At 44.1% G+C, this 22,500-nt stretch overlaps 1 long non-coding RNA gene across 2 annotated transcripts in view; it reads right to left on the bottom strand.

Annotated features, from left to right (window-relative positions):
- Positions 1-6,336: 6,336 nt before the first annotated feature.
- Positions 6,337-22,500, bottom strand: part of LOC144599926 (uncharacterized) — a 60,128-nt gene continuing 43,964 nt past the window's right edge. For both annotated transcript variants that reach the window (XR_013548056.1, XR_013548055.1), the window contains exons 4-5: positions 7,639-7,746; positions 6,337-6,590 (exon numbers count right to left, since the gene is read on the bottom strand). This is a non-coding gene — a long non-coding RNA (uncharacterized LOC144599926). The remainder of the gene's footprint in view (positions 6,591-7,638; positions 7,747-22,500) is intronic.

The following is a 22,500-nucleotide window of genomic DNA, read 5'->3' as shown; positions in this document are numbered from 1 at the left end:
CGGTGTCCCGGCTCAAACCTGCCCATTTGGACCCAGATCAACCAGTCCTGGTCGGTCAAACCCCTAGAAGAGGCCGACCTCCGTTAGTTCCGCCCAGTCCACAAACCCCCATTCCGACAGTTCCTCCGGGACCTCCAGTTTCGGCAGTTCCCCTAGGACACCCCGTTTCGGCAGTTCCTCCAGGACCCCCCGTTCCGGTAGTTCCTCCAGAACCTCCCGTTCCGGCTGTTCCACCAAGTCCGGAACCTCCGGCTCCTGTGGTTCAGGCTGTCCCTCTCCGTACTCGTTATGGTCGCGAAATCCGGCTCCCTGCTAGGTTCCGCACCTCGGGTTCTGGGGGGGGTCATGTAGCGACCATAGAGAATGGTCCAGGTCGTCGAACCCTCGGATTGGCCAGCGAGGTCACGTGGGAACGCGACCATGAGGATTGGTCCAGCAAACGACATCGCTGATTGGCCAGCGATGTCAGGTGCGCGTTTGGCGCCCGATTTAGCCAGTTCGGCGAAGTCTTCAAGGAAGACAGTAAGTTTATATTGGTTGTCCTGTAACTTGTTGTTTTGATTCTGTATTCGTGTATTGCGGCTGCAATAAACTTCGTCTACAACTAGCAAGTTTCGGACTCGCCATAGTTTCATCAGACCAGAGAATCTTGTTTCTCATGGTCTAAGAGTCCTTTAGGTGCCTTTGGGCAAACTCCAAGCAGGCTGTCATGTGCCTTTTACTGAGGAGTGGCTTCCGTCTGGCCACTCTACCATTAAGGCATGATTGGTGGAGTGCTGCAGATATAGTTGTCCTTCTAGAAGGTTCTCCCATCTTCACAGAGGAACTCTGGAGTTCTGTCAGAATGGCTATCGGGTTCTTGGTCACCTCCCTGACCAAGGCCCTTCTCTCCTGATTGCTCAGTTTGGCCGGGCGGCCTGCTTTATAAGAGTCCTGGTGGTTCCAAAGTTCTTCTATTTAAGAATGACAGAGGCTACAGTGCTCTTCGTGACCTGCAATGTTGCAGAAATTGTTTTATACCCTTCCCCAGATCTGTGTCTCGACACAATCCTGTCTCGGAGGTCTACGGACAATTCCTTCGTCCTCATGGCTTGGTTTTTGCTCTGACATGCACTGTCAACTGTGGGAGCTTATATAGACAGGTGAGTGCCTTTCCAAATCATGTCCAATCAATTAAATTTACCACTGGTGGACTCCAGTAAAGTTGTAGAAACATCTCACGGATAATCAATGGAAACAAGATGAACCGAAACTCAATTTCGAGTGTCATAGCGGAGGGTCTGAATACTTATGTAAATATGATATTTCAGTTATTTCTTTTTAATTACTTTGCAAAACTTTCTAAACACATGTTTTCGCTTTTTTATTATGGGGTATTGTGTGTAGATTGATGATAACAAAAATGAATTTAATCCATTTTAAAATAAGGCCGCAACGTAACAAAATGTGGAAAAAGTGAGGGGGTCTGAATACTTTCTGAATGCACTGTACGTGCGGTAGCAGGCCGCCGCGGGCCTCTGCCTACAGGAGGAAGTCGAGGAGGGAGTCGCTAGTACCTACAGTACTAGGAGTGGATCAGTAAAAGAGGGACCAGGTTATTGACTCCAGCGCCTTCAAGGTCGGCTGCAGTCGGAGCCCCCTGGGGCAAAGAGGCTGTTGAGCGAGTGGAGGGTCGTCGGACTTCAGTAGACTGTGGCTTACCTGGATCGGGACCACTCCGGTACATCCAGCATGTGGACCGGATTTAAAAACATTGGACTTTTTCTATTTTGTTGTAAACTGCGCCAAAATATGTCGACTGTGCATTTGTGGGTCGTGCAAAGGAATTTCACCTTGCTGTGCATACATGACAATAAAGAACCATTGAACCATTGCATCTAAATGTGTGGTACAAGCTCAGTTAGCCACAAACTGGGAGCGCACTTCTGCTGAAAACAAAATATAACTTTAAACATTAGGTAAATAATTTCATGATGAACAAGTCAAATCAAAGTTCTACAGTTATATCAGTCAGGAATGTACTTGACATTCAAAGAGCAAACATTAAGAGAAATTTTCAAAAATGCGAATCATTGAGTCATGGAGTCACACGATGTGGAAACATACCCTTTGGTCTAACTCATCCATGCCGATCATGATGTTTCATCTAATACAATCCCTTTTGCCCAAGTTTGGTACATATCCTAAACCTTTCCTATCCATGTACTTATCCAAATCTATCTATATATTACTAAAACTCTCATCTTGTTTGTTCCCCACTTCCTGTATGTTTGTTTCCCCATTTGTTTGTTTGTCCCGTGTTTCTTTGTGCGGTTTTCTTCCATATGATGTCCTTCCCTCTCCCACAAACCTAAATCTTTGGCTGGGAGAGGATCCAGCCTGCCCCCTGTGTGCAGTTCCAGCAAATCTCAAGCACATTCTGGTCGGTTGTAAGACCAGCCTAACACAAGGCAGATACACCTGGCGACACAACCAGGTGCTGAAGTGTTTGGCAGCTGCACTCGAGTGCAAGAGAGTTACCACCAACGCCATGCCTATCAATGCCCAGCTAACATTCCCGCAAATCCCATCCTTCATCTGTGAAGGAGAGAAACGGAAGACTACCACCTCGCCTCTCAACTCATGCCCACTGAGCGCAGCCAGAGACTGGGAAATACGGGTTGACCTAGGCCAGAGGCTTTCCTTCCCAGTTGAAATCGCAGCTACCAACCTGCGACCAGACCTCGTCCTCTGGTCCAGCTCCTGTCGGCGTGTTTTCATCATTGAGCTGACGGTGCCCTGGGAGGAGGCTGTGGACGAGGCATTTGAAAGGAAAAGGCTGAGATATTCCAACCTTGCAGTAGAGGCAGAGGAGCGAGGTTGGAGTGTAAGGGTGCGTCCAGTGGAGGTGGGGTGCAGGGGCTTTGTAGCCAGTTCCACTGCAAGGCTCCTGAGAGAAGTTGGAGTCAGAGGGCAGGCCCAAAGGAGGGCAACCAAAGAACTTGCAAATGCCGCTGAACGGAGCAGTCACTGGCTGTGGCTGAAAAGAAAAGATACTGTCTGGGCTGCCACGTGACCATCTAGAGGCTAACATTAAGACATACACCCAGGTCTGATCACCCTGCAGTGGGCCTGCCTCGACTGAGGGTGTCTTGTGATAAAAGGCCGAAACACCCAGTGACGTTGAGGTACACAACTGAAGATGTGTCTGAATGGTAGCAACATCGCCTAGTGGTCACCCCCAAGAACAACACCAGTCAATTGTAGTGCAAACTTTAAGGATTGTAACATCTAGTCGTACTAATCAATCAGGAAAAATCCGTACATGATAGCACGCCCATTTTAGGCCCACCCTCCTTACCATTCCCCCGCTGTTGAATAAATCAACTTTTGTTACTTTTTAAAAACAAATGACCTAATAAACTTTAATAAATGCGCTTCCCCCCCTCCCCCCGGGAGGACCGGCGCCCGTCCCGGCATGCCGCGCGCTAGACTTTCCTCCTGTGGTGCAGCGCGGCGGCAGAGGGTCCAACACGGTCCAACAAGATGGCCGTCGCCGCCGTTCGTTGCCGACCGCTGCAGGAGAGGTTTTGGGTCCAAGGCTCGCTCTGCCCGACGCAATGGACACCCGGGGCCGACGTGAGTGCCTCCCTCTACTCTTCCCTGTCCCCCCTCGCCAGCCTATTGCCCCAGGGGACACTCCCTGCCCGCCAATGTGTCCACGGATCGGTAGTGTTGCAACGTCCTGGCAATGTCCCAGGGGACGCTTCCTGCACACCACAGGCACCCATCCATGGGGGATGCTCTCTCCCCGCCCGCGGCAGAGATTTGTTATTGTACATGCCACAACTAGTTCCCGTGGCAGCTCATTCCGTATACCTTCCACCCTCTGTGTGAAAAGGTTGCCTCTCAAATTCACAAGAAAAGAGACGTGTTAATAAGAAACACTCAAATAATACACAAAAGAAAAATAGAAGAATATACAGAAACATAAAAGAAATAGAAATAATTAAAAAATATTTAGTAATGCAAAATCCCAAGAATCCAACCATACCCACCCCACCCACCCACCGCACTCCGGCTAATTAAAAATGAAGAGAGCACCTACACATAACAGAATTTAACAAACCACCCCTTAGTCCGGCAGAACCTGCCATTCTGTAAAGTATGATTTTAAAAAAAGGTTGCCATTTGTGAAAAAAATTATCAGTACATTCCCTCAATGTATATTTAATTTTCTCAAGTTTAAGAAAAAAACACTGCATCTTTGAGCGACTGTGACACAGAGGGAGGGTTAGGCGATTTCCACTGTGGGAGTAGGCGACGTCTGGATATTAAAGATGTTGTAGTGGGTGCGTCGGGGTCACCAGTGTAGTGGGTGCGGTCACCGCGGAAATCAGGCCAGACGCCAGGTGAATAGTAGATATACTTTATTTCGCAAGGCACACAAACACCGCACTCAAGAACTCTTGAGTCGACACACCCAAAACCTTTTATAGTCCCAGACCACCTGACCCAAGGGAACTGACCCAGGAAGTGACCTAATCCCTCCTGTCCACTGAGTGCCGAGTGGAATGGCCAAGGGAGCGGCCTAGCCCCCGGGCGCCGCCACAATGTAACATTAATAATTTAATTTTGCACAGAGTTTAATCGACCTGACTCATCCGGGGTCCCAAAGATGGGTATCAATGGACAGGCCTGTAGATGTACTCCCACTACGGTAGACATTATATTAATGTAGCCCGACCAAGAATTATGTAATCGAGGACAAAGGAAAAACATATGGCTCAAATGACAGCGTGGGCCCGAACATCCATCACACTTATCCTCCACCTCTGGATAAATCCCAGACAGAAAAATGGACCCTGTGTATAACCATAAACTGAATGAGTGCAAGACGAGCGCAAGACATGACAGTACATCATCTCTGCACCTTTTCCAGGCTAATGGTATCTTTCCAAAAGCAAGTTGACCAAAATTGAAGACAATACTCCAAGTGCGGCCTCACCAATGAGTTGTACAACTGTAACATAACTTCCCAACTTCTATATCAATTCTCTGACTGATGAAGGCCGGAGTGCTTTGAGCATTCTCCATTAACCCATTTATCTGCCACCATTTTCAGAGAACTGTGAAGTTGTTCTCCTAGATCCCTCCGCCCTCCAATACTTCCCAGAGTCCTACAATTAACAGGGAATGTCTGCCTTGGTTCAACTCCCCAAAATGCAACACCTCACATTTATCTAAATTAAACTTCATTAACCATTCTTCCGCCCAATTGCTCAGCTTGATTGATTGATTGCTTAAAAGATATAGCAAAGATAAAAGAATCCGGCCTTTCAGCCCACCGTCCGAGCTGACCATTGATCACCCATTCAGACTAGTTCTATGCCATTCCACGTTTGCACCCATTCCCTCTATGGAAGGGGCATTTTACACAGGCCAATTACCTGCAAACCCCCACGTTGGGATGTAGGAGCAAACTGGAGCACCTGGAGGAAAACCATGCTATCACAGGGAGACCATGCAAACTTCCCAGACAGGATCTGAGGTCAGGATCAAGCTCAGATTCACTGCTGTGAGGCAGCAGCTCTACCAGTTGCAGCATTTTGAAGCCTTTAGCTGATCAAGATCCTGCTGTGATTCTTGATAACCATCTTCACTGTCTACAACACTCTCTACGTTCCTGTCATCACCAAACATATTAATCATGCCTTGTACATCTCATCCAAGCCATTGATCTAGGTGATAAATGGCAATGAACTCAGCATCAATTCATGTGACACCAATCCCTGGGTGCTCCAGTCACAGTCCTCCAGTCCAAAATATAACCATCCACCACCAACCTCTGCTGATGCTAGGACCGGCCAATGAATACTAAAGACAAGAATGATCCATCTCATGTTTCCACTGAGTACTTGAACCATTTTTTGTCAAACACCATTCTGACTTGGAAATATATCGCTCTTCCTTCATCGGTGCTGAATTAATATCTTGGAACATTTAGTCCAACCACATTGTGAAAGCATTTTTACCAGAAGGACTGCAGGGGGTAGTAAGTTAATTGCCCGTAGTGTGTAAGGAGTTGACGCAAAAGGAGAATAGCATAGAACTAGTGTGAATGGGTGATCAATGGATGGCATGGACTTCGTGGGTTCAAGGGCCTGTTTCTATGCTGTATCTCTAAACTAAACATGTCCATACCCAGTGTGTAGGAAGGAACTGCAGATGCTGGTTTACACCGAAGATAGACACAAAAAGCTGGAGTAACTCAGTGGGTCAGGCAGCATCTCTGGAGAAAAGGAATAGAGCTGCTGCCTGACCCACTGAGTTACTCCAGCTTTTTGTATCTGTCTTAATTGTCTATCCAGACCAGGCCGAGTTGTTCGGTCTCCACCAGGAGAGTTGTGGCTGCGCTCCGCCCGCAGGGATGCTGAAAGCGTTGCATGACATTGCATGCTTTACGATTTCCACCAGAGGTCTGGAGGTAATGTCTGCCGTGTCGCCGATACCTCAGGGTCAATATTGCCGGTGAAATCACTGGCCAGATGTACCTGCTGGGAAAACACCAGCAGCAACAGGATGTGGTGGGGAACAGCCACGTGGTCAGCCTGCAGGAGCAAGGCACACACATTGATTAGTCACAGCTAAGGGTTTCACTACCGAGCGTCCTCCATGAGGAGATGCCATCACACCAGTTCTTTGACTTCAGTGACTGAGAAACTCCTCCCTGCCTCAAGATGGCCATATCATGTGAACACATAAGTGCAATAAATGCAAATGTAACCACATAGACATGAAACAACATGCAAAGTGTGATGTGTCAAAAGACGTATATTCCAAAATAGATTATTTTTTTTGGGGGCTTTCATCACTCGCATTAGTTTGAACGTGATAGGTGCATTTCCAATCTGAACATATAAAAGGGCTGAAGCTAGTTACATAGGTTGTGACACCTTAAGAGACAGAGAGTAAGACAAACTCTGCCATTACTCTGAAGAAAATGTTCCATGTCAGCATTATCTTATTCACCTGCTGTGCTATGTCAAGCCAAGCCAACATTCCAGTTCAAGAAATTTTAAAAGCGATTGACAGAAACAAGTCAGACATCTTGAACGTGAGTTTAATTTCTGTCAATTATATATTTTTTTAATTGTGCATACCGACATTAAAGCATTATTTTTGATTATTTTTGTTAAATTTGGTGTTAATATTTGGTATTAATATTTCATTTATGTATAATGTAGATTTTTTAAATTCCTGCCAGGACATTCAGAAATGCTTTACAACTATTTTTATTTTTTTTGAAGTGTGGTCGCCGTCAGAATGTCGGAATTGTGTGTGGCAGACAATTTGTGCCAGTCTCTCAAACAGAGCACAACAATAATAACTTTCTAATGACGCATATTTAAGGATAAGAGTTGGCTGGGTTCCAATGAACAATATCATGCTTTTCTTCAAAATATTTTGACTTTAAAATTTAGATTTTAGAGATACAACACGGAAACAGGCCCTTCGCCCATGCCGACCAGCGATCACCTCATACACTAGCATTATCTTACACACTAGGGACAACTTGCAATTTACAGAAGCCAATTAACCGACAGACCTGTACGTCTTTGGAGTGTGGGAGGAAACTGGAGAACAGGGAGAACGTACCGACTCTGTACAGACAGCACCCGTAGTCAGGATCGAACCCAGGTCTCCAGCGCAAGGCAGAAATTCCACCGCTGCACCTCCCAGCTGCTCCAAATGCTTGGTATTTAGCTTGGGATAAATAATAGCATATTAGCATGGGATATTTTAAATTCACCAGGAAGGACAAATAAGAGGCCAGTTTACTATGATGCTGAAAGAAGGCACTTCCAGTCGTCTGACGAGCTCAAGCTCCAGCCTAGGTAAATGTGCTTCGGTTTTCAGAATGCAGCATAAAATCCAGTTCGGTCTGACTCAGCGACAATGGGCTAATTACTAATCTTTTATTATCGACAACCCTGAACGTAAATATATTTTCTCCATTTTCAGGCTTTGGCAGAAAAGTTGGATGCACCAAAGAAAATACATGTAAGTCCTTTATTTATAAATGCAATATTATATTTTATACAAGCACTGTTTCCTCAGTTCAGGAAAACTCTGATATTTCTGAATCTGATCGTTCATATATCTTGTTTGGTTGGCATCTGGGTCTTTCTTTAGTCCAGTTTGCATTTCCTGGTACATAATGTGTGGTCAGGGCCACAGCCAAGGTCCACCCCACTTATTATAATACTATGGAACTAGTAAAAATAACACTACTAAAATTATTTTTGGGTATTACTAGCAATAACATCCAAGAGTCCAGAAAATATTGGTCTATAATACAGGATGCCACATTGTTGGAATTTTCTTGTATATAATTCATATGGATTTCTTGTCTTGTATGATCAAATGTAACTAATAATTGGATAGAACATAGAACATAACAGCACAGGAACAGGCTCTACAATCCACAATGTCTGCGCCGAACATAATGCCTAGTTAAACTAATCTCCTCTGCCTGCATGTGACCCATATCCTGCTATTCCCTGCATATCCACGAGCTCATCTAAAAGCTACATAAATGCCTCTACTATATCTGTCTCCACCACCATCCACAGAAAGTGGTAGGAAAATGCAACGAGCTTCCAGAGAAGGTGGCTGAGAGAGGTACGACAAAAGCATTTGAAAGACACTTGGACAGGTACATGGATAGGAAAGGTTTAGAAGAATATGGGCCAAACATGCGCAAATGGGTGAGCATAGACAGGTTGGGTTGAAGGACCTATTTCCATGCTGTTTGCTTTTATACTGTAATTCTTTGATTCTATGAATCTATGACATCCCGGCAATGTGTTCCAGGCACCCGCCAATCCCTGTGTCAAACAAATTACACCCTAAATCTCCTTTAAACTTTGTCCCCATCACCTGAAAGCTACGTCTTCTCAGCTTTGACATCTCCACCCTGGGAAAAGGTTCTGACTGTCCAACCGATCTAATTCTCTCATAGTTGAATCCATGTTATTTAATTGTAGTACATTTTGTTTGTATTTTGAAACCAAGATAATATTAAATTTTATCGGAGCTGAAAACACTTTGTCGTGACGATAGCAGAAGATCTTGTTGCATTTAAATCTTTATCTCTTCGAGCTACTTGAGACAAGTGCACTGGATTCTATTTCATTTTGGCGAGCTGTTAATGTTAACCACTTTGGTTTGGGAATGAGCCACAAGGAGGTGAGGTAGGTTTCAGTTGACTGGTATATTTCCTCAGAAGATATCAGTAAACTGATTAGTGTAGCAACTGTGACCTGAGAGTTCTGCTATCATTTTCATACAGAACACAATACTGTGGCAGCTTTAACATCGCGATGCCATCGAGACATGTGGATGATTGATCTTGAGTTTATATCCAATCCCGGTGGTTGGGAAATTTGCATACCACTAATTTGTATGTTCTGCTATATAAATCTAGCAATCATAAATATCGATAGGTACATTCTGAATTGAAAACTTTCACAGTCATGAGGTCATACTGCACAGAAACAGGCCCTTCGGCCCATCTTACCCATGTGATGAAGATGTCCTATTGACACTAATCCCACTTCCCCCATTTGACTACAGATGACAAAAGAATGAGTCGACTGGGCTTATATTCACTGAGAGGGGATTTTATAGAAACATACAAAATTCTTAAGGGATTGGACAGGCTAGATACAGGAAAAATGTTCCCTATGTTGGGGGAGTCCAGAACCAGGGGTCACAGTTTACAAATAATGGGTAGGCCATTTAGGACTGAGATGAGGAAAACCTTTTTGACCCAGAGAATTGTGAATCTGTGGAATTCTCTGCCACAGACGGCATTGGAGGCCAATTCACTGGATGCATTCAAGAGAGTTAGATATAGCTCTTAGGGTTAACAGAATCAAGGGATGTGGGGAGAAAGCAGGAACGGGGTACTGATCATCAGCCATGATCATATTGAATGGTGATGGCTCGAGGGGCCAAATGGCCTACTCCTGCACCTATTTTCTATCTTTCTATATATATACACATATATATAGATATGCACGATTCATCTAGATTCTGTAATGGTTTTCTGTACAAGTGCACTGTGGTGGCACAGTGGCACAGTTGGTGGAGTTGCTGCCTCACAGCACGAGCAACCTGAGTTCAACCCTGACCTCGGGTGCTGTCTGTGTGGTGTTTAAATGCTCCCTCTGTTCCATCCAGGTGCTCCACGTTCGTCTCACGTCCCAAAAGACATGCAGGTTACGGGCTAGTTGGCCTCCGTAAATTGTCTCAAGTGTGTAGGGAGTGGATGCGAATGTGGGATAATATAGAACCAGTGTGAATGGGTGATCTATGGTCCACGTAGATTCAGTGGGCCGATTTCCATGCTGTATCTTTCAGTCGATCAAACAATAAATAGTGACAAGGAGACACAGTGGTGCAGTTGTTAGAGCTGCTGCCTACCAGCACCAGTGACCCAAATTGATGCTAACCTTAAATATTCACAAAATGTTGGAGTAACTCAGCAGGTCAGGCAGCATCTCAGGAGAGAAGGAATGGGTGACGTTTCGGGTCGAGACCCTTCTTCAGACTGAAGAAGGGTCTCGACCCGAAACGTCACCCATTCCTTCTCTCCTGAGATGCTGCCTGACCTGCTGAGTTACTCCAGCATTTCGTGAATAAATACCTTCGATTTGTACCAGCATCTGCAGTTATTTTCTTACACTAACCTTAAATATTATCACAATAGACTTTGGACATTCTTATCATGACCACACGGGTTTTCCTTGGGTGTTCTGTTTTCCTCACATACCTGAAGGTATGTTTGTAAGTTAATTGGCTACTGTATATTGCTGTAACAGTAGGTGAGTGACTGGAGAGCGGAATGGGGTGGAAAGGTCGGCATTTAAAGAAGAATAGTTTGCAGGACAATATGCAGGGGAATGGTGCTGTGGCAAATATTCTGTCAGCTGGGATGAACTATATGGGCCGAGTAGACCCATATTTGGGTCTAAGGGTCTGAATAGACCCATAGACTATTCAGAATCTATGGGTCTCTGACTCATACCTAGAGTCAGGTAGGTATGATACCCACATGGAAAATATGAAATACCCACATTCAATAAATATTTATAGGATGATAATCTTCAAATTACCAGAGGAAAACAAAATAACAGATCAATAAAAATAGAGAATGCTGGAGATACTCGGCATGTCAGGTTACACTCGTGGGGAAGAGATAGTGAATGGTCATTCATCAGAACTGGAAATGTGAGAAACCAAGTCATGTGATGAAGATGCCCGATTGACACTAATCCCACTTCTAAATTGCAGTGAAGAGAAAAGGTGGAGACAATGAAGGGAACTTAGAGGCCAAAGTTTTCCAGATGACACAAAGGCTGTGATACCATCTAAGAGAAGGTGATGAATACTTCTCAATAAGCATTTATCACTCTCTCTTAAAACTGCATCAATAGCGTCTGTCACCTGGATAACTTTATTGCCTCCACTACTTGTTGGTTGCAATTATATTGTCTTTGCCCCTCCCTTCCTCTGCAATTTAAAATGTCATTTTCTGTTTTTAATTGAGAGTTCCTGCATTTTTGATGTTTTAAAAACTTAAAACACATTTGTTTTCTCACTTTTCCAATGATAACTATCACCCACTCTCAATAGATACAGATATTGAGTCGTAGAGTTATACAGCACAGAAACACACCTTTTGGCCCAACCTGTCAATGCCAATCAAGATGCCCCCTTTAAGCTAGTCCCATTTGCCCATATTTGGCCCATATCCCTCCAAACCTCTCCCATCCATGTACCTGTCCAAATGTCTATTAAATGTTGTTCTAGTGTCTGCCTTAAATGAGCTCCTGTGGCAGCTCATTCCATATACCCACCGCCCTCTGAGTTGCTCCTTAGGTTCATATCAAATCCTGTTCCTCTCACCTTAAACCTAGGTCGTCTTGTTTTTGATTCCCTATAGTCTGGGTGCATTCGCCATATCTATTCCACATAGTTCTGCAATAATTTTCAGTTTGTATTTCAGATGTACAACGCGCTGAATTTTGCTTTTCAAAGGATCTGGATGAGATAAGTTGAAAATCAAAAAAAGGTGTAGATGCTGGAAATTTGAAATAAAAACAGAAAATGCTGGAAGCACTCAGCAGGTCAGGCCGCCTCTGTGGAAATTGAAGCAGTTAACGTCGCAAGCTGAAGACCCTATACCAGAACCGGGAAGGAGAGAAAGGAAGCTCATAAAGTTATAGGGAGGGTTGTACAATCTCTTCTTGGGTAAAACCAGTGTGTGTGATGGGGGTAAACTGGCAATGTGTTATCCGCCCAATGAATGAAGGGGAACAGTTTGAGAGTGAGAAACTTTGCAAAAGAATATGGGAGTTGCAAAACAGAGCAGAAAGATATGGCCAGAAAACTAGGGTGGGTGTATCATCCACTCCCAGTGAGAATAAAAAGGGCCAACTAAACAACTTATGGTAATTCTCATATCACTACACCTTAATTGGTACATGTGACAATAAAAAACCTTTGAAACCTTTGAAAATCCCAAATATGTAATTCATAGTCATATGGCAAGGAAACAGGGCTTTCCGCCCATCTTGCCCACACAGAGCAACTTGCCGCATCTACACTAGTCCCACCTGCCTGCATTTAGCCCATATCTAAACCTATATCTAAATATCTAAACCTGTCCTATCGATCTACCCGTCTAAATGTTTCTTAAACATTGTGATAGCGCCTGCCTCAACTACCACTGCCAACAGCTCGTTGCAAACATCAACCATTCTTTGTGTAAAAAAGGTGTCCCTCAGGTTCTTATTAAATCTTTCCCCTCTCACCTTAAAGCTTTGTCCTTTGGTTCTCGATTCCCCTATTCTGAGAAAAAGACTATGCATTTACCCTATCTATTCCTCTCATGATTTTGTACACCACTATAAGGTTAACCCGGATCCTCTTGCCCTCCAAGGACTAGAGTCCTACCCTGCCGCGCTCCCAGGAATAAAGTCCTCGCCTGACTAACACAGAGAAATCTATACTGATCTTTTGAAAAGGGATGAAATGCCTTTTGTTTTGTCTGGATACTCTATTGAAATCTAGTTTCAGGTACTTTTATCAGGTTGTTTTTTCATTTGCTCCATTGGATATATCTGGGGAGTATCTGCCCAGCTTGAGCTGCAAAACCTCCCTTCCTGCTCTGTTTTTTTATAACTCTGACAATCTTTGGTCTAAATTTCCACCCTCTCACCACTCCTATTCACTCATTGAAGTTGGAGTTTTCTCCAACGAGCGCATAAGCCCTCCCCCACCCCTCCGGCACTTCAATTAACTTATTTTCTCTCTTTCCCAGTTATGATGAAGAACCATTGAACTGAAAAGCTAACTCTGTCTCTCTCCCCACAGATGTGGCCTGAACTGCATTTTCTGCTTTTAATGTTGATCAGATATCTTGTTTGCTTGTGTGGTCAAATAACTTGAGTGAATCATCTTCACAGCAGAAGAGAGTCTAATTGATGGCCTATTAAGATAGACTTTTTTTAAATCTCCTCAGGCTTGCAAGTGCCGTGATAAAGAAATCGAGACATTTACTAAAGGCATTTGCACTATTAGCACAGCAGCCCTCCACGACAACGGCATTGTAAATGTTATCCTCGTAAATTTACAGTTATTGAAAAAACCAAATGTAAGTACTTGACATAATCCTCCAATTGTAATCAAGCATTTGACTATGGAAGGGAGTAGGAAAATAACTGCAGATGCTGGTACAAATCGAAGGTATCACAAAAAGCTGGAGTAACTCAGCGGGTCAGGCAGCATCTCAGGAGAGAAGGAATGGGTGACGTTTCGGGTCGAGACCATTCTTCAGACCCTTAATAAGTCATCAATTAGACTCTCTTCAGGTACTCTGATGAAGGTTCTCGAACCGAAACGTCACCCATTCCTTCTCTCCTGAGATGCTGCCTGACCCACTGAGTTACTCCAGCTTTTTGTGATACCTCTGACTATGGAAGGGATATGCCTTGTAATTGGATTTCTCCTTTTTCTATTGTGTTGTAGTAATGTTATGTACAGTGTTGTAATCTAATTGGGGCTCTCCAGAAAGTGCACAGCTGAAGTCATAGCATCACACTGCACAGAAACAAGGCTCTTTGGCCCACCATGTCCATGCCACCCATTGTATCTATCTACACCAATCCCAATTACGAACATTAGTTCCTTGGCTTTTTATGCAATTCATGGCAAATCATGGCATTGACCTGATGATTCCTAAGAGTATCTGGTTCCACCAACTCTTAGAAACATAGAAAATAGGTACAGGAGGAGGCCATTCGGCCCTTCGAGCCAGCACGCCATTCATTGTGATCATGGCTAATCGTCCACAATCAATAACCCGTGCCTGCCTTCTCCCCATATCCCTTGATTCCACTAGCCCCTAGAGCTCTATCTAACTCTCTCTTAAATCCATCCAATGATTTGGCTTCCACTGCCCTCTGTGGCAGAGAATTCCACAAATTCACAACTCTCTGGGTGAAAAAGTTCCTTCTCACCTCAGTTTTAAATGGCCTCCCCTTTATTCTAAGACTGTGGCCCCTGGTTATGGAGTTGCCCAACATTGGGAACATTTATCCTGCATCGAGCTTGTCCAGTCCTTTTATAATTTTATATGTTTCTATAAGATCCCCTCTCATCCTTCAAAAACTCCAGTGAATACAAGCCTAGTTTTTTCAATCTTTCCTCATATGATAGTCCCGCCATCCCAGGGATCATAGAAATTATCTCTTCAGATAATGCATTCCAAAACACAACCATCCTCTCTGTAAAATAAAATCCTCCTCGGCCCCTATTAAATTTTCCATCTCTCACCTTAAAATTATGCCCAAGTGCCTTTGAAGGCCTCATCATGGACAAAAGATTTTTTTACTATCTACCCTCGTCTTTTTATAAAGTTGTATCAGATCACCCCTCAGCCTCCCCTGCTCCAGGAAGAACAAACCCAACCTATCCAATCTCCTCACAGCTGAAATGCTCCAAACCAGGCATCATGTGAATTTTGTCTGCACCCTCTCTGACACAATTGACTGACAAACAGATCTAGTAAACCTTGATCTACAATAGAGTAACTGAAGAGGGCTCAGAAAGAACACCAGGTTTACCTCAAAGAGACATTGAGGAGCCAGTGTATGTTATAAATCCCAGGAGGGAAAAAAAAGAAACATCTTTAGAAATATAAAGATAGACACAAAATGCTGGAGTAACTCAGCAGGACAGGCAGCATCTCTGGAGATAAGGCATGGGTGATGTTTCGGGTCGAGACCCTTCTTCAGTCTGAAGATGCTACCTGTCCAGCTGAGTTACTCCAGCATTTTGTGTCTATGATTTAAACCAGCATCTGCAGTTCCTTCATACACATTCAGAGAAAGATGCCTTAATTTAGGAAGGGCCATCAGCACAATCGAGGGGCATATATATGGTATTTGGTCATTATCCTTTTACTATGATTCCTGAGTAGAACAGGGCATAAATCTATGCCCTCCATTATTATAAATTAATGCCAGCTATATTAAGCCTATATTGTCTATGCCCTCAAAATCTAGAGGGCATAGACTTAAAGTGAGAGGGAAAAAATATAAAGTTTTACACATATATGGCGTGGTTATGTGGAACGAACTGCCAGCGGGAATTACAACTTTTAAAAGACATTTGGACAGGTATTCGGAGAGGAGAGTTTTCGAGGGATGAGGACAAAATGCAGTCAAAATTGACTTGGTCAGACAGGCACCTTGGTTGGCATGGATGAGTTGGGTCACAGGACCTATTTCTGTGCTGTATAACTCTATGACTCTATAAAATAAAATAATTAGGACATCATTCAATCAACTGTTACTGCTCTTTAATGCTGATGTGCCCACAGGTTCATACATGTAGGCATACAAACATGAAGACACGTGGACACATAAGTACGCCTGTGCAAACCCACACACACTCACATACACGCACACAGACTTACACACAATCCACAACCACACCCTATATGTAACGCATCCACGTAGATTGTTATTTCCCATCAGTCCCGTTGTATTCCCATCACAATTTCCCACTCAAAGAACAATTTTGTAATTGAAATAAAATAAAACATAAAGTGGTGGAATGTCTCAGCAGGTTAGGTCACATCTAAGAAAGGAGTGGATAGGTGATATTTTGGGTAGGGAACTGATCGCATCAACATTCTCCTTTGATGGAAAACACCACCAGGACTAGGAAGAAGGCAACCTCGATGAGAACTGTCCTTCTGGGTTAATGCTTTACAAAACTACAGAAGAAGCTTCAGTGTGGCCATTGGAGAGGCCATTAGATGAGGCTCTCACTAGGGTCTCTTCTACATCCCGCAGCTCCGCTCTTGCTCCCCCCCCCCATTCGTAACAAGGACAGAATCCCCCTCGTTCTCACCTTCCACCCCACCAGCCAGCGTTTCCAACAAATCATCCGCCAACATTTCCGTCACCTACAGCGGGACCCCACCACTGGCCATATCTTCCCATCCCCTCCCCTTTCTGCATTCCGCAGAGACCGTTCCCTTCGTAACTCCCTGGTCCACTCGTCCCTTCCTACCCAAACCACCCCATCCCCGGGCACTTTCCCCTGCAACCGCAGGAGATGCAACACCTGTCCCTTTACCTCCCCCCTCAACTCCATCCAAGGACCCAAACAGTCTTTCCAGGTGAGACAGAGGTTCACCTGCACCACCTCCAACCTCATCTATTGCATCCGCTGCTCCAGATGTCAACCTATTTACATCAGCGAAACCAAACGCAGGCTCGGCGATCACTTCGCTCAACACCTGCGCTCAGTCCGCATTAACCAATCTGATCTCCCAGTGGCTGAGCACTTCAACTCCCCCTCCCATTCCCAGTCTGACCTTTCTGTCATGAGCCTCCTACAGTGCCATAGTGAGTCCCACCGGAAATTGGAGGAACAGCACCTCATATTTCGCCTGGGCAGCTTGCAGCCCAGCGGTATGAACGTTGACATCTCCAGCTTTAGATAGTCCCTCTCTTCCCCTCCCCCTTCCCAGATCTCCCACTGTCTTCCTGTCTCCACCTATATCTTTCCTTTGTCCCCCCCCCTGACATCAGTCTGAAGAAGGGTCTCGACCCGAAACATCGCCCATTCCTTCTCTCCTGAGATGCTGCCTGACCTGCTGAGTTACTCCAGCATTTTGTGAATAAATACCTTCGATTTGTACCAGCATATGCAGTTATTTTCTTACACAAATGGTCTCCAATATGCTTTAGACTTGTTAGGTGTCCTGCTATGAGTGAGAGACCTATAACATGGGTAAATAATAGAGTTTAATGGGTTATATTTCTTGTAGTGCCTAATAGCAGTCATTTTCTAGATCTTGGATCTGCAGTTTATTTCCTGAAGGCATCAGACGCCCCTTTCATGATATCTTATATTATTTTATGCATGTACGACACTGAGACTACACCACACACGATAACAGGGATCCCCTTTGGAAGTGACCATTCCAATTTTGGAAATGTTAGCTGGCATAATTTACTGTAGTTTACTTTGCTTTAGGATTCAATTTTGCTAGGTACAGTCTATTCCTGTTATTTCGACATGCCTTGTAAATATTGGATTATCAAATTTGTTGGATTATTGGATTTTATGATCTTGGAGGTAACTAACTTTGGTTACAACTGGAAGTTTAAGCTTGTGGCTGCCATCTTCATTGATGCAAAGAGTTGCAGTAATGCAACCTTTGCATTTGTTTCCACTTAATGTGGAAAACCAGTCTTGCATTGGACTCCAGTCTATAAGAAAGTTCCATTTTGTCTATGCTGCAGACATCAGTCGACCCCCTTATACAGACATGGCCATACAACAGACAGCCCCTCCAGGAGGAATTAATATTTTGATTCTGTGACGATGTTTAAAACATTGAAGCCATCCTACTGAGTTATGACCTACTTCTCAAAAATTAGTGTCTATAATGAATATTACAAAGTAGCAAGCGTCGGATTAACAAAAATTGACCGTAAAACATTGGTTATGCAATCCAGTTTCTGGACAATTATCTCTTGACTGATGTCTCTTTTACAGACTAAACATTTTGTGTGTGGTAATGAAACGGTGCAGAAAGAAATGTTCCTGGAAAGGTTTACGGACTTTCTGAAACAAGTTCAAAGAAAGAGTTCTATTTCTAATGGAACATCACATGAAGACAAATTGGTTCTGGTATTGGACAGACACAATTATTTCGAATTCCTCTCTACATTAACCTCCGCCAAACTCTGTAATGCGATGGAAAATCACAGATGAGATCTAATATAATTTTTTCATTTTCAGTTTAGGAATTGGGAAAGATGTTGTTTCATTTATGGATCATAATATTTGTTGCATCTTTTATAAAATTACTTATTTATTAAAGCTACTTTGCTAAAAAAAATTACTTGTGTACTGCAATGTCTTAGATCTATCAAGTGACAGAATTAATTTTTTTCGAGTCTCCTCACCTCAAATGTTTTGACTCAATCACATTCACGAGAAACATCGAAGCAGTCACAAATACCAACAAATATATCGTCCACTGACTGTGTAGAATGGTTCAATGGTTTCTTTATTATCGCGTGTACCAAAATACAGTGAAATACTTTTTTAGCATGCAGCTCAGCAAGACTATCAGCATACATAAGCACAATCCCGTAGCGAGTACAGGATGTAAAGTACAGCCCACTGAGTTCATCAGCAAGCAGTGCCATTTTTACTCCATTTCACAGTCACAGCTGACCACAAAGGTCAAAAGACACCTCTATTCCAGTCATCCTGCGAGCCGTCGACCCTCTCCTTGCACGGCCCACTTCAGCCCTTGTTCCTCAGCCTTTCACAGCTGACCTTGAAGGCTCGGAAGGTAAACCCCCTCCCATTTCTTCTTACCGGACCTCTTGTCCAGCGTCTGCAGCTGTCGCTGCCTCCTTCCACCCTCCTCTCCAAATCCTGGTCTTCAGGGGCGAACAGGGGCCGGGCTTGCCGGGCTTCCCTCCCTGGGTGGATTTCTAGTTCCGCAGTGGGCGAGCCAGACTTGCTGTTTGCTGTCGCGGCTCAATTGAACCTTTTGCTGCACGCAGCATACAGGGAACGTATGAAACCACACTCAATATTTTTTAATTTAAACCCTTCCCCAAGGTATGATCCATTGCTCTGTCAACATTCTCCATCTTTGTGGTCCTCTACCCTACAAAAGATTTTTCAAGTCGTCATGCTATCATCATTGCAGAATGCCTCAGCAGTCCAAATACACCCTTGCATTTCCCCAGCAGCTAAAAGTGGGCAACAGTTGACATCATTGGCATAAATTCTCATACCTCTGAAAAATGAAACAGGAAGCCGGTGAATACCCTGATTCATTTTGTGACTCATCTGTGAATTGGAACGTTACAGTCTCATCAGCTACGCTGTTCTTTTGGATAAGAAATTCTGCTGAGGTTCTGTTTCCATAAAATCCCAGAGCCACTTTGAAATAAGACACTGTTTTTCAGGAACTCAAGTGGATTAGGCAGCAAACCTGAAGAACATGCATAGGTGGCTTTTCAGGTTGGGAACCTTCATTAGACTGATGAAGGGTTCCAACTCCAAACGTCACCTATCCATGTTCTCCAGAGATGCTGCCTGACCCGCTGCATGAGTTCCATTACTTTGTGTCTTCTGTTCCAAACCAGCATCTGCATTTCCTTGCTTCTGCTGTTTTTCCAGTGTTCATTCCTTCAGCATCAACACTGAAAAATGATCAATCATCCATTCATCTCATTGCTCTTTATTAAAACTTGCAGGGTCCACTTTCTCTATTGAACAGTAATACACTTCATAAATTAATTATTGACTTGAATTATTTCGTGGTGAGAAATGTTATGCAAGTGAAACATATTTTGTATGTACAATCATTGTTTTCCATTCACGTCACCTGGTGACAAAAGGCTGACTTTCTCCCTGAGATGTTTAATTGCTTACATTTCTCTGTTTTAAGGTACAGTGCTACAGCAGTAGAGTTGCTGCCTCACAGCACCAGAGACCCATGTTCGATCCTGACTACGGGTGCTGTCTGTAGGGATTTTGCATGTTCATTTCTGTGACCGTGTGGGTTTTCTCCAGGTGCTCCAGTTTCCTCCCCCACTCCAAAGACGTGCGGGTTTGTAGGTTAATTGGCTTCTGTAAATTGTCCCCAGTGTGTCGGATAGGAGTAGTGTATGGGTGATCAATGGCCACTGTGGACTCGATAGACCGAAGCGCCTGTTTCCATGCTGTGTCTCTAAACTACTAAACTAAACTAAACTCAACACAACTAAACTAAGAACTAAAATACGAAAATGCTTGTTTACAAAGGCTGAAAGTTCAGCCGAGTAGACAGATCCTCAGCCTTGACATGAGTGCTAAGCCTGAGGTTTAGATGCTTTCCGTTGCACCAGGTATGCCATTCACAGCTGGTGTGACACTAAGCCATTGATTTCAGCTTCCACACAGTTACCTGCATTGAGGCTGAACTGTGCTGCAATGGTGGACCCCTTGGTGCCATGCGCATAACTCAACCCTCAGCCTGCCCTGTCCACTCACTGAGCTAATGCCAGGTTAAATACAGCTGCCCCGTTCAAAACGGTGGGAAGAAAGTAAGTAGGATGTTTTATTTAATTTAGTTCTTCTCAATTGCGCATTTGTGCACATTTTGTTTCTTTCCCAATAAATTGTGTCGTAAAATTCAAGATTTTATGTTCACAAGTTGTAGGAGCAGAATTAGGCTATTGGTCCCAGCAACTCTACTCCAACGTTTAATCATGACTGATCTATTTTTCCCTCTCAGCCCCATTCTCCTGCCTTTTCCACCAAACTCCCGACTCATGTACTAATCACAAATCTATCAATCTCTACCTTAAAAATATTAATTGACTTGGCCCCTCCAGCCTTGTGTGGCAATTAATTCCACAGATTCACCACGTTCCGACTAAAGAAATCCCCCCTCATCTCTTATCCAGTATGTCGTTTTATTCTGAGGATACGGCCTCTGGTCCTAGACCCACCCACTAGTGGAGACATCCTCTCCACATCCACTCTATACAGTCCTTTCATTATTCGATAAGTTTCAATGAGGTCCCCCTCATCCTTCTAAACTCCAGCAAGTACATGCCCAGTGCCATCAAATGCTCATCATATGTTAACCCAATCATTCCTGGGATCATTTAGCTTTATTTTTGTACTTAAATGTGGCCTCATGCCATTTTGTGAGTTTGTGAATATCAAAAACGTTCACAAATCTTCAATTTCCATGATTACTTTGGCAGCTGTTGGGCCTTGAATTTGAGTCTCACTGGTGGCCAGAGCCATACTGTTAGTGCAACCATGTGCCTGCACCTCACACTGCACTCCAATATGGCAGGTGATCGGAGCTAGTCTCTCAGTGGAAGACTACTGCTGGTGCTATAGTGGAAGAAGTAGCATGGATTAAGGGCAGGTAGCCAATCACTGTGGGACATTGAAAGAACTGACTCATTCCACAGCACATGGGTGACAGAGTTGCTGCCTTACAGTGCCAGAGATCCGGGTTCAATCCTGACTATGGGTGCTGTCTGCACGGAGTTTGTACGTTCTCCCTGCGATCGCGTGGGTGGTCTGGTTTCCACCCACACTCCAAAGTGGATTCATTGGCTTCGGTAAATTGTAAAATTGACCCTCGGGTGTGTAGGTTAGTGTATATAGTGTGATCGCTGATGGACACGGACTCAGAGCCAAAGGGCCTTTTTCCACACAGTATCTCCAAAGTCTAACATAGAACATAGAACAGTAGGCACGGGACGAGGCCCTACAAAGTCTAACATAGAACAGTACGCACCGGACGAGGCCCTACAAAGTCTAACATAAAACATAGAACAGTAGGCACGGGACTAGGCTCTTCAAAGTCTAACATAGAACAGTGGGCACCGGACGAGGCCCTACAAAGTCTTACATAAAACATAGAACAGTAGGCACGGGACTAGGCCCTTCAAAATCTAACATAGAACAGTAGGCACGGGACGAGGCCCTTCAAAGTCTAACATGGAACAGTGGGCACGGGACGAGGCCCTTCGGCACACAATGTCTGCCGAGCACAATACCAAAGGTGACTTCTTATCTGCCTGCACAAAATCCACATCCCTCCATTCCCTACATATCCACATGCCCATCTGAAAATCTCTTAAATGTAATTATCGAAGAAAATCTGTTGAAACTATAAATAATATATCCTCTCTTCAAGCAGTCAACATTTTCAAGCCTCTCCTCCCAACTATAACGTGCAATATGTTAGCACTGAGAAATGACTGATATCAAAGGGTCTCGACCCGAAACGTCACCCATTCCTTCTCTCCCGAGATGCTGCCTGACCTGCTGAGTTACTCCAGCATTTTGTGAATAAAAACCTTCGATCTGTACCAGCATCTGCAGTTATCT

The sequence above is a fragment of the Rhinoraja longicauda genome, chromosome 14 (genome assembly GCF_053455715.1).
Source record: "Rhinoraja longicauda isolate Sanriku21f chromosome 14, sRhiLon1.1, whole genome shotgun sequence".
NCBI classification, from domain to species: domain Eukaryota; kingdom Metazoa; phylum Chordata; class Chondrichthyes; order Rajiformes; family Arhynchobatidae; genus Rhinoraja; species Rhinoraja longicauda.
The sequence above is the reverse complement of the archived record's forward strand: the minus strand, read 5'-3'. Positions and strand labels throughout refer to the sequence as shown.